The sequence below is a fragment of the Lolium rigidum genome, chromosome 1, assembly GCF_022539505.1.
Source record: "Lolium rigidum isolate FL_2022 chromosome 1, APGP_CSIRO_Lrig_0.1, whole genome shotgun sequence".
Classification (NCBI taxonomy): Eukaryota; Viridiplantae; Streptophyta; class Magnoliopsida; order Poales; family Poaceae; genus Lolium; species Lolium rigidum.
Window position 1 is genome coordinate 205,802,982 of NC_061508.1, and position 16,766 is coordinate 205,819,747.

Sequence of the window (16,766 nt, forward strand, 5' to 3'; positions counted from 1 at the left end):
CGTATTGTTTCTTCCGGTGAATTTGGTCCCCGGCAATAGGTTAGCGGTAGTCTATGGAAAATATGATTGTCAACCGCGAGGCTTGTTTAAAGATGGTTCATTTTATTTCTGTGAATGAGTGTGTTCGATATTGATGCTCGACTAATGAATTAATATTTTATGCACCCGAACATGCAGGGGCTAGAATATTTTGTCTTCCTTAAAATGTCGCAGTTTCACATGAACGAAATTGATCAGTGAAAACAAACCAGTTCTCATACTTTTTTGTTGCCTCTAGTTACATTTTTGATTGCTTGTAGTAGCAATTAATCTGCTGATTTCTAGTATCATATCATCAACATAGAGAAGGAGAAGAGTGCGTCCACGAGGAGAAGTGTGAACAAATAGCGCTGAATCATGAAAACTAGGAGAGAAACCAGCAGTAGTCACCACAGAGGCAAAGCGCTCAAACCAGGCACGAGGGGTCAGGCCATAAATAGAACGCCGAAGACGACAAACCTGATGGGATTTGTAGCATAGAAAACAAAAAAATTCCTACTGCAAGAACGAATAACAAGCCAAGATCCAATCTAGAAGATGGTAGCAACGAGAAGATCATGAGACTAACCCTCGAAGATTCCAAAGCCTACGAGATTAGATCTCGTTGTTGTTGTAGTCGATCACTTGCCGCTTTCAAAAGCGCGTAGAAGATCTTGACGGTGCCACAATCGGGCAGCACCTCCGTACTCGGTCACACGTTCGGTGTTGATGACGATGTCCTTCTCCCCGTTCCAGCGGGCAGCGGATGTAGTAGATCCTCCTCGGAATCCCGCCAGCACGACGGCGTGGTGACGGTGGTGGTGGAGATCTCCGGCAGGGCAAACGTTGTGGGAGAAGGAGGAGGGAGTAGCTAGGGTTTGGGCGCAGGGTGGTGCTGCGACTTGGGGAGCTAGGGCTGGACTTTTGGTGCCCTTGGGGTGCCCCTTGATCCCTTTAAATAGGTGGCCAAGCCCCTTGGGTCGTCCATAAACCTGCCCCCAAGTTTGACTGAGTTCCGATAGGTTTCCGGTTCCGAAAACCTAGTCCTACTCGGACTCTTTTGCCAATTTCGAAATTGCATTAAGGAAAGACTCCTTTTCCCTTAAGGCAACGTGGTTGCACCTATTATGGAACCCTCCGGACTTCCTTAGACATCCCGGGTCGTCCCGGACACTTCCTGAACCTTCCATAATATTCCGGACTATTCCGGTCCTTCCAAAACCTTCTAGAAGCTCTGGTCAAAACACCGGACTTTTTCCGAACCCCGAAAAATGACTTCCCATATATGAATCTTATTCTCCGGACCATTCCGAAACTCCTCGTGATGTCCTGGATCCCATTCGAGACTCCGAACAACATTCGAACTCCACTCCATATTTCATATCTACTTAAAACGACATCAAACCTTAAGTGTGTCACCCTACGCTTCGAGAACTATGCAGACATGATCGAGACTCCTCTCCAATCAATAACTAATAGCGGGACCTGAAGATCCATAATAGCTCCCACATATTCAACGATGACTTCGTGATCGAAAGAACCATTTACATACGATACCGATTCCCTTTGTCACACGATACTTTACTTGTCCGAGGTTTGATCATCGGTATCTCCATACCTTGTTCAACCTCGTCACCGACAAGTACTCTTTACTCGTACCGTGGTATATCATCTCTTGTGAACTATTCACATGATTGCAAGCTAATCAGACGACATTCCACCGAGAGGGCCCAGAGTATATCTATCTGTCATCGGGATGGACAAATCTCACTCTTGATCCATATGCCTCAACTCATACTTTCCGAATACTTAATCCCGTCTTTATAACCACCCATTTACGCAGTGGCGCTTGATGTAATCAAAGTACCCTTCCGGTATAAGTGATTTACATGATCTTATGGTCGAAGGACTAGATAACTATGTATCGAAAGCTTATAGCAAATTGAACTTAATGACGTGATCTTATGCTACGCTTATATGGGTGTATCCATCACATCATTCACCTAATGATATGATCTTGTTATTAATAACATCCTATGTTCATGATCAAGAAACCATGATCATCTATTGATCAACAAGCTAGTTAAATGAGAGGCTTACTAGGAACTCTGGTTGTTTACACAACACACATGTATTAATGTTTCCGGTTAATACAATTATAGCATGGAGTGTAAACATTTATCATGAACACTAAGATATAAAAATAACTATTTTATTATTGCCTCTCGGGCATATCTCCAACAGTCTCCCACTTGCACTAGAGTCAATAATCTAGTTTACATTTGTAAAGATATAACACCTTGGCCTTCTGGTGCTTATCATGTTTTGCTCACGGGAGAGGTTTCAGTCAACGAATCTGACATGCTCAGAAACGTATGTATTTTGCAATTTATTTGCGTCTCAACGCATCACTCATTTTCCAAATGAGTCGGCATTAATCGTATATGTTCGGTCTGCTGGTGGAACCTTAATTCCGCGGTCTGAAATATGTCACTAATATTTTCATACACAATATAACTTCAAAGTTCTGACATTATCGAAACTACACCAAGTTCTCAAAGAACTTTTCGACTTAACATCCTCAGTCATTGTCAAAACAATGACATACTCTGCCTTCGTTTGTAGAATCTGTCACAATATTTGGAACTCTTCTAAATCTAGCATAGATTTCTTCTAGCTCATTGTGCTACCTTTTAATCAACACTTAGCCTAATTGAGATTTTATATGTGACCAAACTAATATCGGTGCAACACCCCATATAAAACTATATATATCTTTGGTTCTTCTAAAGCACTCGGGGATATTCTTACTGTCGTCCAATGATCATCACATGAATCATTCTGGTATATGCTCCTAACTTTTTAGAGCACATGACATCTGATTTTATACATATTATTCATGATCTAAAATCACTCATGTGTTTTTACTCATCGAGTGTCAAATTCACTCAAGTCTTGTTAAAACTTCACATGAAAAAGAACACCTTCTTAATATTTTTATATTGAAATACTTCAATATTCATTCTATGTACTTTAACTTAAACTTGTTATGTGTTTCAATCTATCTTCATAGATCTTGACACTAAATATGTTTCAGTTCATATCCTTTCATTGAAGTTAATTCTCAATGAAATCTTCTAATCACATGATTACATTATTTATAATCAACGATATGTCATCTACATAAAGTATTATAAATATGTCTTAGCGCTCCCACTTAATTTCTTGCAAATGCAAGCTTCTTCATCGTTCTTGATGAAATCAAAAACTCTTTGACTATTTCATCTGGTGAAGATTCCAACTCCGCGATACTCACTTCATCCAATTGAAGTTCGTATACCTATCTAGTATTCCACGGACCAGCAAAACTCTTGGTTGTATCTTGTATACACCTTTAATATACACTTCTGTTAAGTAATGTATTTCGCCATCCTACTAGCATATCTCATAAAAGAAATATATAGCGATTACTAGAATAATCCACATAGACTATAAGCATCGTTATGGAAGATCTAATCTTATCGTAGTCAACTCTTTGAACTTTGTCGTAAACAACTTTTCCACAAGTCGAGTTTTTTCAAGGATATTCCATGCAAGTCCATCAAATTTATAGATCTATTTACTTTCAAAAAGTATTCACCTATCTTGGATTTCATGGCGCATAGCCATTTTAACGGAGTCAGGGCCCATCATAGCTTCTTTGTATGTAGTTGGTTTATCATTGTTCAAAATCAATCCTTTGTTCACAAATCATTTATTTGATCACAAAGTAAACCATACCTACAAGGTTCAATAGGTACTTCGATCTTCATGACTATAACACTTTGTAGACATGGGAGCCATGATCATCGTGGCCGCTTCCAGAACCATTTCTGATGTTGCGCTACTCTGATCATCATGCTCAGGTTCATCAACCTTATCAAGTTCTGTTGTCCTCCCACTCAAATACTTCGCTAGAAACAATTTCTTGGAAATAAGAAACATCGACAAACACTTCTGTCTTTGTCTCCATACTGGAAAGAATTCCCAATCAATTCTCTGAGATAACCAACAAAGACATTCATCCGATTTTTGTTGTAAACTTATTTACTTATGCTATGCATACCAAAATTTAAGAAAGGACTATTAGGATTTATACCCATGCCATAACTCGTATGGTGTCATTTCAACGGATTATGATGATGCACTATTTAGTGTAAAAGCGGTAGTCTCTAAAGCATAATCCACAAAAAATATAATGGCGTCATTTTATCTCATCATTAACCCAACAAGGTTTGGATACGTCTCTTGGATACTCCATCATCACTATGATACTCCAAGAAACGTGAGTTGTAGAACAATTTTATAACTCTCTTAGATGTTCGCTAAAACTCGTAATTCAAATATTTCCACCATGATCCAATCATAGATATTTGACTTTTCTATTACGATGATTTTCACTTCATGCTGAAATTTGAATCTATTCAAATGTTTCAAACTTCTTCCTTATTGAATAAATATATCTTTATATATACACTCAAATCATTGTTGGAAGTTTTCATGAAGTAGAAGAATCTCCCGCTCACAGCTATGCCTAGTGAACCACACACATCATCATGTATGTTTCCACTAAGTTAGTTTCCCGTTCAACTCTTGGCCTATGAACGGTATTTCAGTCATTCTCTTTAGAAGAGATTTGCAAGCGTCAAACGATTCAAAAATCAAATGACTCCAAAAATCCATTTGCATGGAGTTCCTTCATGCGTTCCTTTCTAACATGACCTGAATAGTGGTTCCACAAATGAGTGGAATTCAAATCATTTGCCTTATGGCGTTTTAGCGTCAGTGTTATTGTTGGGGGGGGTGACCCTCGTCATGCCAAAGGCATGCCAAACTAGTCTAGTTTAGGCTATAAAGATACCGGTTTAAAGATTATTCCGGATAGTAAAGTTAAGTGGGTGCATACGGAAACTATGCCGGTATCCCAGGAGGGGTATACCGGAACAATCTAAGAAGGTACCGGGCTACCGGTACCGGCTACACTGTAGCACGTCGGCAAACTGGTCAAAGATTCCCTCAAGGACTAGAGGACAAGGATGAGCGAAGCACTTCAGCTTTAATCGAAGCTCTGAAGCCAAAGCAGAGGATGACGTAAAAGCTACCGGAGGATGTCACCGTTCCTGATTAAAGACATACCGGCGTCACCTGCTGCCAAAGAGGCTTTGTAAAGTAGTTTGTCTAGTCAAAGATGCCGTTAGGGTTTCTTCCCCTGTAAACCACCCTCTCCCCTATATAAGGAGAGGGAGCACAACCTTGCGCGGGGTAACTGAGTATGCAATAAAGAGATCCTAAGTTAGAGGTAGTGCTTGTACTGTGCTTCTTCAACCTCTGGCCAAGGCCAAGTTCATCAATAAAGATACCGGATATCCATCCAGAATTCATCCCTCTGTTACCAAAACCCTCCCCCGAATCCTCTAGCGCACATTCGGCCCCAACTCAAGCCATCCCATGGCATCTGTCTGTTCACCACGACGACAGTTGGCGCCCAGCGTGGGGCCAGCAGTTGCGCTTGCTGGAGTTCATATTCGGGCGGGCCTCCTCACCTTCTCCAGCGAGCGCGTGGTTGCTGTCCACAACTGGCGCGTGGTTGACGTGGGAGGTAGAAATCTCTGTGGTCTAGCTTTTCTTCGTTCCCCGGCAATGGCGCCAGAAAATAGCTTGATGTCTACGCACGCTTCTATTCCCTCGTAGACAGTGTTGGGCCTCCAAGAGCAGAGGTTTGTAGAACAGCGAAGCAAGTTTCCCTTAAGTGAATCACCCAAGGTTTATCGAACTCGGGGAGGTAGAGGTCAAAGATATCCCTCTCAAGCAACCCCGCAATTACGATACAAGAAGTCTCTTGTGTCCCCAACACACCTAATACACTTGTCAGATGTATAGGTGCACTAGTTCGGCGAAGAGATAGTAAAATGCAAGTGATATGGATGTATGTGAGCGGTAATAACAATCTGAATAAAATATGGCAGCGAGTAATCATGCAACAGTAACGATAAATAAACGGAGTTTCGATATTCGGAAACAAGGCCTAGGGATCATACTTTCACTAGTGGACACTCTCAACATTGCAATCATAAAGGAATATAAATAAGCACTTCACTATGCTATTCTGAATTACTCTTTGGCAAGATAACGAACACTAATTCATCATGTAGGCAAACCTTAAAGATGTATTCCCAAGTACTAATAAACAACCCACGCCGTCACTCGTGAGCATTCATAGGAGGTACTAACACACCACAATTTCATAGAGACATCCAACTCAAATCATAACTCGGTGAATAAGTATTCTGTGAAATATAGCCTAAGAGACCCACACGGTGCACACACTCGTCACCTTTACACACGTGGGACAAGGAGTCTCCGGAGATCACATAAGTAAAATCCACTTGAATAGCATAACGACATCTAGATTACAAAGCTCATCATATGGATCTCAATCATGTAAGGCAGCTCATGAGATCATTGTATTGAAGTACATGGGAGAGAGATTAACCACATAGCTACCGGTACAGCCCTTAGCCTCGGGGGAGAACTACTCCCTCCTCATCATAGGAGACAGCAGCGTCGATGGAGATGGCGGCGGTGTCGATGGAGATGCCTTCCGGGGGCACTTCCCCGTCCCGGCGGCGTGCCGGAACAGAGACTCCTGTCCCCCAGATCTTGGCTTCGCGATGGCGGCGGCTCTGGAAGGTTTCTCGTACCGTGGCTTTTCCGTATTGGGGTATTCGCGACGAAGGCTTTAAGTAGGCGGAAGGGTAGGTTTAGGGGCGACGCGAGGGCCCCACACGCCAGGGCCGCGCGGCCAAGGCCTGGGCCGCGCCGCCCTGTTGTGTCGGCGCCTCGTCGCCCCACTTTGTTTCCCTTTCGGACTTCTGGAATCTTCGTGGAAAAATAAGACCCTGGGCGTTGATTTCGTCCAATTCCGAGAATATTTCCTTTGTAGGATTTCTGAAACCAAAAATAGCAGAAAACAACGAATCGGCTCTTCGGCATCTCGTCAATAGGTTAGTGCCGGAAAATGCATAATAATGACATATAATGTGTATAAAACATGTGAGTATCATCATAAAAGTAGCATGGAACATAAGAAATTATAGATACGTTTGGGACGTATCAAGCATCCCCAAGCTTAGTTCCTACTCGCCCTCGAGTAGGTAAACGATAACAAGGATAATTTCTGAAGTGACATGCTATCATAATCTTGATCAATACTATTGTAAAGCATATGAGATGAATGCAGCGATTCGAAGCCATGGTGAAGACAATGAGTAAACAAATGAATCATATAGCAAAGACTTTTCATGAAAAATACTTTCAAGACAAGCATCAATAAGACTTGCATAAGAGTTACTCATAAAGCAATAAATTCTTAGTAGAGGCATTGAAGCAACACAAAGGAAGATATAAGTTTCAGCAGTTGCTTTCAACTTCAACATATTTATCTCATGGATAATTGCCAACACAAAGTAATATAACAAGTGCAATAGGTAAACATGTAAGAATCAATGCACATAGTTCACACAAGTGTTTGCTTCTAAGATAGAAAGAAGTAGGTAAACCGACTCAACAATAAAGTAGAAGAAAGGCCCTTCGCAGAGGGAAGCATGGATTACTATTTTTGTGCTAGAGCTTTTCATTTTAAAAACATAGAAACAATTTTGTCAACGGTAGTAATAAATCATATGTGTTATGTATAAGACATCTTATAAGTTGCAAGCCTCATGCATAGATTACCAATAGTGCTCGCACCTTGTCCTAATTAGCTTGGATTTACATGGATTATCATTGCATAGCATATGTTTCAACCAAGTGTCACAAAGGGGTACCTCTATGCCGCTCGTACAAAGGTCTAAGGAGAAAGTTCGCATTGGATTTCTCGCTTTTGATTATTCTCAACTTAGACATCCATACCCGGACAACATAGACAACAGGTAATGGACTCCTCTTTAATGCATAAGCATTCAACAACAGATAATATACTCATAAGAGATTGAGGATTAATGTCCAAACTGAAACTTCCACCATGATTCATGGCTTTAGTTAGCGGCCCAATGTTCTTCTCTAACAATATGCATACTCAAACCATTGATCATGATAAATCACCCTTACTTCAGACAAGACGAACATGCATAGCAACTCACATGATATTCAACAAAGGTGTAATAGTTGATGGTGTCCCCAGGAGCATGGTTACCGCTCAACAAGCAACTTATAAGAAATAAGATACATAAGTACATATTCAATACGACAATAGTTTTTAAGCTATTTTCCCATGAGCTATATATTGCAAAGACAAAGAATAGAATTTTAAAGGTAGCACTCAAGTAATTTACTTTGGAATGGCAGAGAAATACCATGTAGTAGGTAGGTATGGTGGACACATATGGCATAGTTTTGGCTCAAGGATTTGGATGCACGAGAAGAATTCCTCTCAATACAAGGCTAGGCTAGCAAGGTTGTTTGAAGCAAACTCAAGTATAAAACGGTACAACAAGACTCACATATGAACATATTGTAAGCATTATAAGACTTTACATCGTCTCCTTGTTATTCAAACACCTTAACCAGAAAATATCTAGACTCTAGAGACCAATCATGCAAACCAAATTTTAACAAGCTCTATGTAGTTCTTCATTAATGGGTACAAGGTACATGATGCAAGAGCTTAAACATGATCTATATGAGCACAACAATTGCCAAGTATCAAATTATTCAAGACATTATACCAATTACCACATGCGGGATTTTCTGTTTCCGACCATATAACAATGAACGAAGTAGTTCAACCTTCGCCATGAACATTAAGAATAAAGCTAAGAACATATGTGTTCATACGAAACAGCGGAGCGTGTCTCTCTCCCAAACAAATAATGCTAGGATCCGATTTTATTCAAACAAAAACAAAAACAAAAACAAACATACGCTCCAAGTAAAGCATATAAGATGTGACGGAATAAAAATATAGTTTCACTAGAGGTGGCCTGATAAGTTGTCAATGAAGAAGGGATGCCTTGGGCATCCCCAAGCTTAGATGCTTGAGTCTTCTTAAAATATGCAGGGATGAACCACGGGGGCATCCCCAAGCTTAGACCTTTCACTCTTCTTGATCATATTGTATCATCCTCCTCTCTTGACCCTTGAAAACTTCCTCCACACCAAACTCGAAACAATCTCATTAGAGGGTTAGTGCATAATTGAAAATTCATATATTCAGAGGTGACATAATCATTCTTAACACTTCCGGACATTGCACAAAGCTACTGAAAGTTAATGGAACAAAGAAATCCATCAAACATAGCAAAACAGGCAATGCGAAATAAAAGGCAGAATCTGTCAAAACAGAACAGTCCGTAAAGACGGATTTTTAAGAGGTACTTCCGTTGCTCAAATCAAAAAACTCAAAACTAATGAAAGTTGCGTACATATCTGAGGATCACTCACGTAAATTGGCCGATTTTGCTGAGTTACCTACAGAGAATCCTACCCAAATTCGTGACAGCAAGAAATCTGTTTCTGCGCAGAAATCCAAATCTAGCATCAACCTTCTATTAGAGACTTTACTTGGCACAACATTGCAATAAAATAAAGATAAGGAGAGGTTGCTACAGTATTATCAACTTCCAAGACACAACAAAACAGTAGGAAAATAAAGATATGGGTTATCTCCCAAGAAGTGCTTTCTTTATAGCCATTAAGATGGGCTCAGCAATTTTAATGATGCACTCGCAAGAAACAAGAGTTGAAGCAAAAGAGAGCATCAAAAGCAAATTTAAGCCTAACCCACTTCCTATGGGAAGGAAACTTGTACACAAATAAATTCATGAGGAGCAAAGTGACAAGCATAGGAAGATAAAACACGAGTAACTTCAAGATTTTCAGCATATAGAGAGGTGTTTTAGTAACATGAAAACTTCTACAACCATATTTTCCTCTCTCATAATGATTTTCAGTAGCATCATGAACAAACTCAACAATATAACTATCAAATGAAACATTCTTATCATGAGTCTCATGCATAAAATTATTACTACTCCCAACATAAGCATAGTCATTCTTATTAATTGTAGTGGGAGCAAATTCAACAAAGTAGCTATCATCAAATATAGGAGGCATATTGTAATCATAATTAAATTTATCCTCCATAGTAGGCGGCACCAGAAGAACACTATCATTATAATCATCATAAATAGGAGGCAAAGTATCATCAAAGAAAATTTTCTCCTCAATGCTTGGGGGACTAAAAATATCATGCTCATCAAAACCAGCTTCCCCAAGCTTAGAACTTTTTATATCATTATCAACAATGGTGTTCAAAGCGTTCATACTAATATTACTACTAGCATGCAAATAAGGTTCCATAGGTTTTTAATTTTCGCATCAAACAATCCATGTCTTAACTCAGGAAATAGTTTAAAAAGCTCACAGTTGTTTTCCATTATGCCTAACTAGTGCAAACAAGAAACAAAAAGATGCAATTGCAGGATCTAAAGGAAATAGCTTCGAGCACTCACACACCGGCAACAATGCTAGGAAATAGCTTAGTAGTCGGAGGATGTGAATACCTTTTACCTTACATCCCCGGCAACGGCGTCAGAAAATAGCTTGCTGTCCACAACTGGCGCGTGGTTGACGTGGGAGGTAGAAATCTCTGTGGTGTAGCTTTTCTTCGTTCCCCGGCAACGGCGCTGGAAAATAGCTTGATGTCTACGCACGCTTCTATTCCCGTAGACGGTGTTGGGCCTCCAAGAGCAGAGGTTTGTAGAACAAGCAGCAATTTTCCCTTAATTGAATCACCCAAGGTTTATCGAACTCAGGGAGATAGAGGTCAAAGATATCCCTCTCAAGCAACCCTGCAATTACGATACAAGAAGTCTCTTGTGTCCCCAACACACCTAATACACTTGTCAGGTGTATAGGTGCACTAGTTCGGCGAAGAGATAGTAAAATGCAAGTGATATGGATGTATATGAGCGGTAATAACAATCTGAATAAAATATGGCAGCGAGTAATCATGCAACAGAACAGTAAATAAACGGAGTTTCGATATTCGGAAACAAGGCCTAGGGATCATACTTTCACTAGTGGACACTCTCAACATTGCAATCATAAAGGAATATAAATAAGCACTTCACTATGCTATTCTGAATTACTCTTTGGCAAGATAACGAACACTAATTCATCATGTAGGCAAACCTTAAAGATGTATTCCCAAGTACTAATAAACACCCCACGCTCGTCACCGTGAGCATTCATAGGAGGTACTAACACACCACAATTTCATAGAGACATCCAACTCAAATCATAACTCGGTGAATAAGTATTCTGTGAAATATAGCCTAAGAGACCCACACGGTGCACACACTCGTCACCTTTACACATGTGGGACAAGGAGTCTCCGGAGATCACATAAGTAAAATCCACTTGAATAGCATAACGACATCTAGATTACAAAGCTCATCATATGGATCTCAATCATGTAAGGCAGCTCATGAGATCATTGTATTGAAGTACATGGGAGAGAGATTAACCACATAGCTACCGGTACAGCCCTTAGCCTCGGGGGAGAACTACTCCCTCCTCATCATAGGAGACAACAGCGTCGATGGAGATGGCGGTGGTGTCGATGGAGATGCCTTCCGGGGGCACTTCCCCGTCCCGGCGGCGTGCCGGAACAGAGACTCCTGTCCCCCAGATCTTGGCTTCGCGATGGCGGCGGCTCTGGAAGGTTTCTCGTACCGTGGCTTTTCCGTACTGGGGTATTCGCGACGAAGGCTTTAAGTAGGCGGAAGGGTAGGTTTAGGGGCGACGCGAGGGCCCCACATGCCAGGTCCGCGCGGCCAAGGCCTGGGCTGCGCCGCCCTGTTGTGTCGGTGCCTCGTCGCCCCACTTCGTTTCCCTTTCGGACTTCTGGAATCTTCGTGGAAAAATAAGACCCTGGGCGTTGATTTCGTCCAATTCCGAGAATATTTCCTTTGTAGGATTTCTGAAACCAAAAACAGCAGAAAACAACAACTGGCTCTTCGGCATCTCGTCAATAGGTTAGTGCCGGAAAATGCATAATAATGACATATAATGTGTATAAAACATGTGAGTATCATCATAAAAGTAGCATGGAACATAAGAAATTATAGATACGTTTGGGACGTATCAGTGGTCACTGGCCTCGTCTACCGCCTCTTCTCGATGGACTTCATCAACGATAACGCTGGCTGCTTCTCCAACTGCGGTAAGTTCCCCAAGAACGGCCGCGTCATCGAGTTCGGCAGCCACCGCGTCTACTACGGCACCGTCCCGGAGTGCCAGTACCTCTCGCCGGTGCTGGTAGCACCGGACCCGCCAAGGTCTGCAGTTCGCAGCGGCTGCGCCGCCGGCAGCGTGGAGGTGCTGGTGGTTGGCGCGGCTGACGCCGGCAAGGAGGTCCCGGCGGAAGGCGCTGGACAGATGAAGTCCATCCGCACGGCCAAGCCGCCGACCGAGCGTGACCAAGCGGTTGTGGGTGCATCTGTAGTGCCACCGGAGACTCCTCTCCAAGCGGCCATGAATGTGCTGGCGACGCCCATCGCGCAGAACATCGATCCGGCAGCGGCTCAGGCGGAGCTGGAGGCGCAACGGCAGAAGCTGCTTTCCGGAGGCGCGGACATCATCCGGGCACAGCGCGAGCTAAACCTAGCCCTACGTGAGTAGAACGCTGCCCATGGCTTTGCTTCTGTTAGCGCTCAGCCTGCTAGAGTACCGGAAACCCGTCTTAGAGCTAGCAACCTAGATCAGGATCTGCGTAAGGAAGTTCTTGCCGAAAAAAGTACCTCTGCGTCCTTGAGCATCGTAGAAAAACCTAAGTAGAGCAGTCCGGATAAAACAATAAAAGTTGCTAGGGCTGCAGTAGAGCTGTGTGACTCGCTTACCGGAGATGCTTTAGCAAAACAGCAAGATCGTGTTAGGGAATTGCTTGATATGATACAGGAACAGAATGCTGAGCACCTTGCTAGGGTAAACAAAGTTGCAGCATCAAAATTAGTGCGTTCGGCAAAGAATGCCGGAAGCAAGTCACATGGGCAGGCATCGTCCCCCCATACGGACAGAAGAAAAGAAAAAGAAGTGAATGCGCAGCAAATGACTGTGTATGATCCGGTTCTTGCCGGAAAACAACAAGCCGGGCGACATGAGGCCGGAAGAAAAAGCCAAGGGGCAGGTCGTGGCTACGCCGGAAACGATTATGCCGGTAAAGGTGAAACCGGGCAAAATTATCGCGCAGCAAGAGCAGCTTATGTTGAGGAGGAAATGCCTCCACCATGGTACCGGCAGGCACGAGCCGCGGTACCAGAGCGCTATGATGAAGCTGATTCCGGAATAGAAAGAATCGCAGTCTACCGGAACCCCTTGGGGGAACGCGTAGGAGAAAGATGTCTGCCAGACCGGGATGCGAGGCACATGCTGGACAGAGTATATTTATCTGAGATGATTGAGGCAGAAGGTCCTCCGGGTCCAAAATGCTTTGGCCCCGAATCATGAAAGAGGAACCACCGGTTCACAACTTCCAGTTGCCCCGCGACACAAAAACGTATGATGGCACCACTAAGCCGGAAGATTGGCTTGCGGATTATGTGACCGCAGTGTACGTCGCTGGCGGCGGAGTAATCGTAACAGGTGGAGGGAACCGGCGTTGGGCCGTGAGAATCGTACCATCCTTCTTGGTAGGACCGGCACGCATTTGGCTTAACAACTTGCCACCCGGAAGCATAAATGGCTGGTTGGACTTTGAGGAAGCTTTTTTGAGTAACTTCAGCAGTACATACCGGAGGCCAAACAGGCCGCAGCAGCTCGCTTTGTGCGTGCAGCGCTCCAATGAAACAGACCGGGATTACCTGACCCGGAGGAACTCCACAAGGAACTCCTGTGAAGGGGTGATCCAGGGACAGGCCATTGCTTGGTTTTGCAATGGGTGCAGAAGAGGTTCGCCGCTGTGGCAAAAGCTGCAGAGAAACATGCCGACAACTTTGGCTGAGATGATACGTGTGGCAGATAGCTACGCATTGGGAGACCCAATGCAACCGGCGGTTCAAGCTAAACCGGCGCAAACAAGCCAACCACGCCAAGATCAATACCGGGATAACCGGCACAACAAAAGAAAGGAAGATTTTCCGGATCGGAGGTATGGTCCGCAACAAGTGTCCGAGGTGCAGGATAATTCCGGCGCCATCGGAAGCCAGAGACAAAAAACTGGATCGCGGCCGTGGGCGGGTCCTAAGAGACAATGGGTTGAAAAGAAACCGTGGCAAAATGATGGGAGGTACACCATGGAATCCGCTATGGATCAACCGTGCCGGTGGCACACACCGAATCCTGCAAGACCTGCGAACCATTTGACAAAAGATTGCACTTGGACCAAGAGGTTAATGGAAAGGGGCATGATGAAAGATGCAAGGGACCAAGGTACCGGAAGGCTACCACCACCACCCCCGCATACCGGAGCAAATGCGCTACCAGTGCAACCTCAGCCGAACCGGCAGCAGCGGCAACAAGTCCATCAGGTGGAAGATGGCAATGGCCAACCACCACCGCCAGCACCGTTGGGCCGGAATGTTTAGAAGGATCCGCACCTGTGCTGTGTTTTGTTCGTCACTGAGCCAACAGACAAGCAAAGCATGCATCGCCGTTCCATGGAAGTGAACGCGGTGATGCCGGCAGTCCCGAAATACATGTTGTGGTCAGATCAGGAAATTACCTGGTCGTTCAAGGATCACCCAAAGATAATGCCAAACCCAGGCGGCTACGCTCTAGTTGTGGACCCAATCATGCACGGGCCAACGACTCGAGTCAAGTTCAGCAAGGTGCTGATAGACAGTGGGAGCAGCATAAACATCATGTACCGGCACACCATGCGTACGCTGGGGATAACCGAAAACATGCTGCAACCAACTCACACAACTTTCCATGGAATCATTTCGGGATTGTACTGTTCGCCCATGGGAAAAATCCGGGTGGATGTATCGTTTGGAGGGCGTGACAATTGCCGGGTCGAAAACCTTCTGTTCGAGGTGGTGGATCTGGACTGTCCTTACCATGCACTGCTGGGGAGACCGGCATTGGCGGCGTTCATGGCCTCAACTCATACGACATATCTCAAGATGAAGATGCCGGCACCTCGTGGACCCTTAACTATGGTGGGAAACTATAAGGTCTCGCTGGATACCGCTTCCGCCGGATCAAACCTGGCACAATCGCTGGTGATGGCAGAGGAAAAAAGAAGGATGCAAACCGCAGTTGCGCTGGCTCGGTCCTCACAGTTGAGCTTAGCGGCAATGAGTGGCAACTTGGGCACACCGGAATTCAAGCCAACCAAGGAGACAAAGGACATCGTGCTGGACCCAGCATACCCTGAGCGTACCGTTCGTATCGGTGCCGACCTGAATGAGGCATAGGAAAGCGCGCTTGTCAACTTCCTCCGTGAGAATCGGAGCATCATTGCCTGGTCTACCGATGACTTGGTAGGTGTTCCGAGGGAGTTGGCTGAGCACTCTTTGAATGTCCGGAAGGATGCGAGGCCGGTACGGCAGCCTGATGTCTACGCACGCTTCTATTCCTGTAGACAGTGTTGGGCCTCCAAGAGCAGAGGTTTGTAGAACAGCAGCAAGTTTCCCTTAAGTGAATCACCCAAGGTTTATCGAACTCGGGGAGGTAGAGGTCAAAGATATCCCTCTCAAGCAACCCCGCAATGAAGATACAAGAAGTCTCTTGTGTCCCCAACACACCTAATACACTTGTCAGATGTATAGGTGCACTAGTTTGGCGAAGAGATAGTGAAATACAAGTAATATGGATGATTATAAGTAGTAATTGCAATCTGAAATAAATATGGCAATAAGCGAACATGTAACAGAACTTGTTGGAAACGGTGTTTCAATGCTTAGAAACAAGGCCTAGGGATCATACTTTCACTAGTGGACACTCTCAACAATGATCACATAACTGAATAAATAAATGCTACTTCAAACACTCTCTTGTTGGATCACAAACACCATTCATTGTGTAGGGCTATAAAAGCACACCTCAAGCCGGAGTAAACAAGCTCCACAACTTTCGGAGTTCATATTAAAGTAACCTCTAGAGTGCGTAATAGACCGTTGCAATTTAAACCGAGTACTAACATAGCATACACACTGTCACCAATAGCTATGAAAGGGGGAATAGATCACATCAATACTATCATAGTAATAGTTAACTTCAAAATCTACAAGAGATTACAATCATAACCTACGCCAAGTACTACATGATGCACACACTGTCAACTTTACATCATGGAGGAGGAACAGACTACTTTAATAACATCACTAGAGCAACACATAGATTAATAGTGATACAAAGCTCATGATCACATAAAGATCACACCATGGGAGAGAGATGAACCACATAGCTACCGGTAGAGCCCTCAGCCTCGGGGGAGAACTACTCCCTCCTCATCATGGGAGACAGCAACGACGATGAAGATGGCGGTGGTGTCGATGGAGATGACTCCGGGGGCAATTCCCCGTCCCGGCGGCGTGATGGAATATCGTCGGGTGTTTTAGGGTTTTCACATCTGGAGGATTATATAGGCGAAAGGGTGGCGTCGGAGGGGTCCCGAGGGGCCCACCCCATAGCTGGGCGCGCCCCCCCTCTTGGCCGCGCCGCCAGGTGGTGTGGGGCCCCCTTGGCCCCTCTCCGTCTCTCCT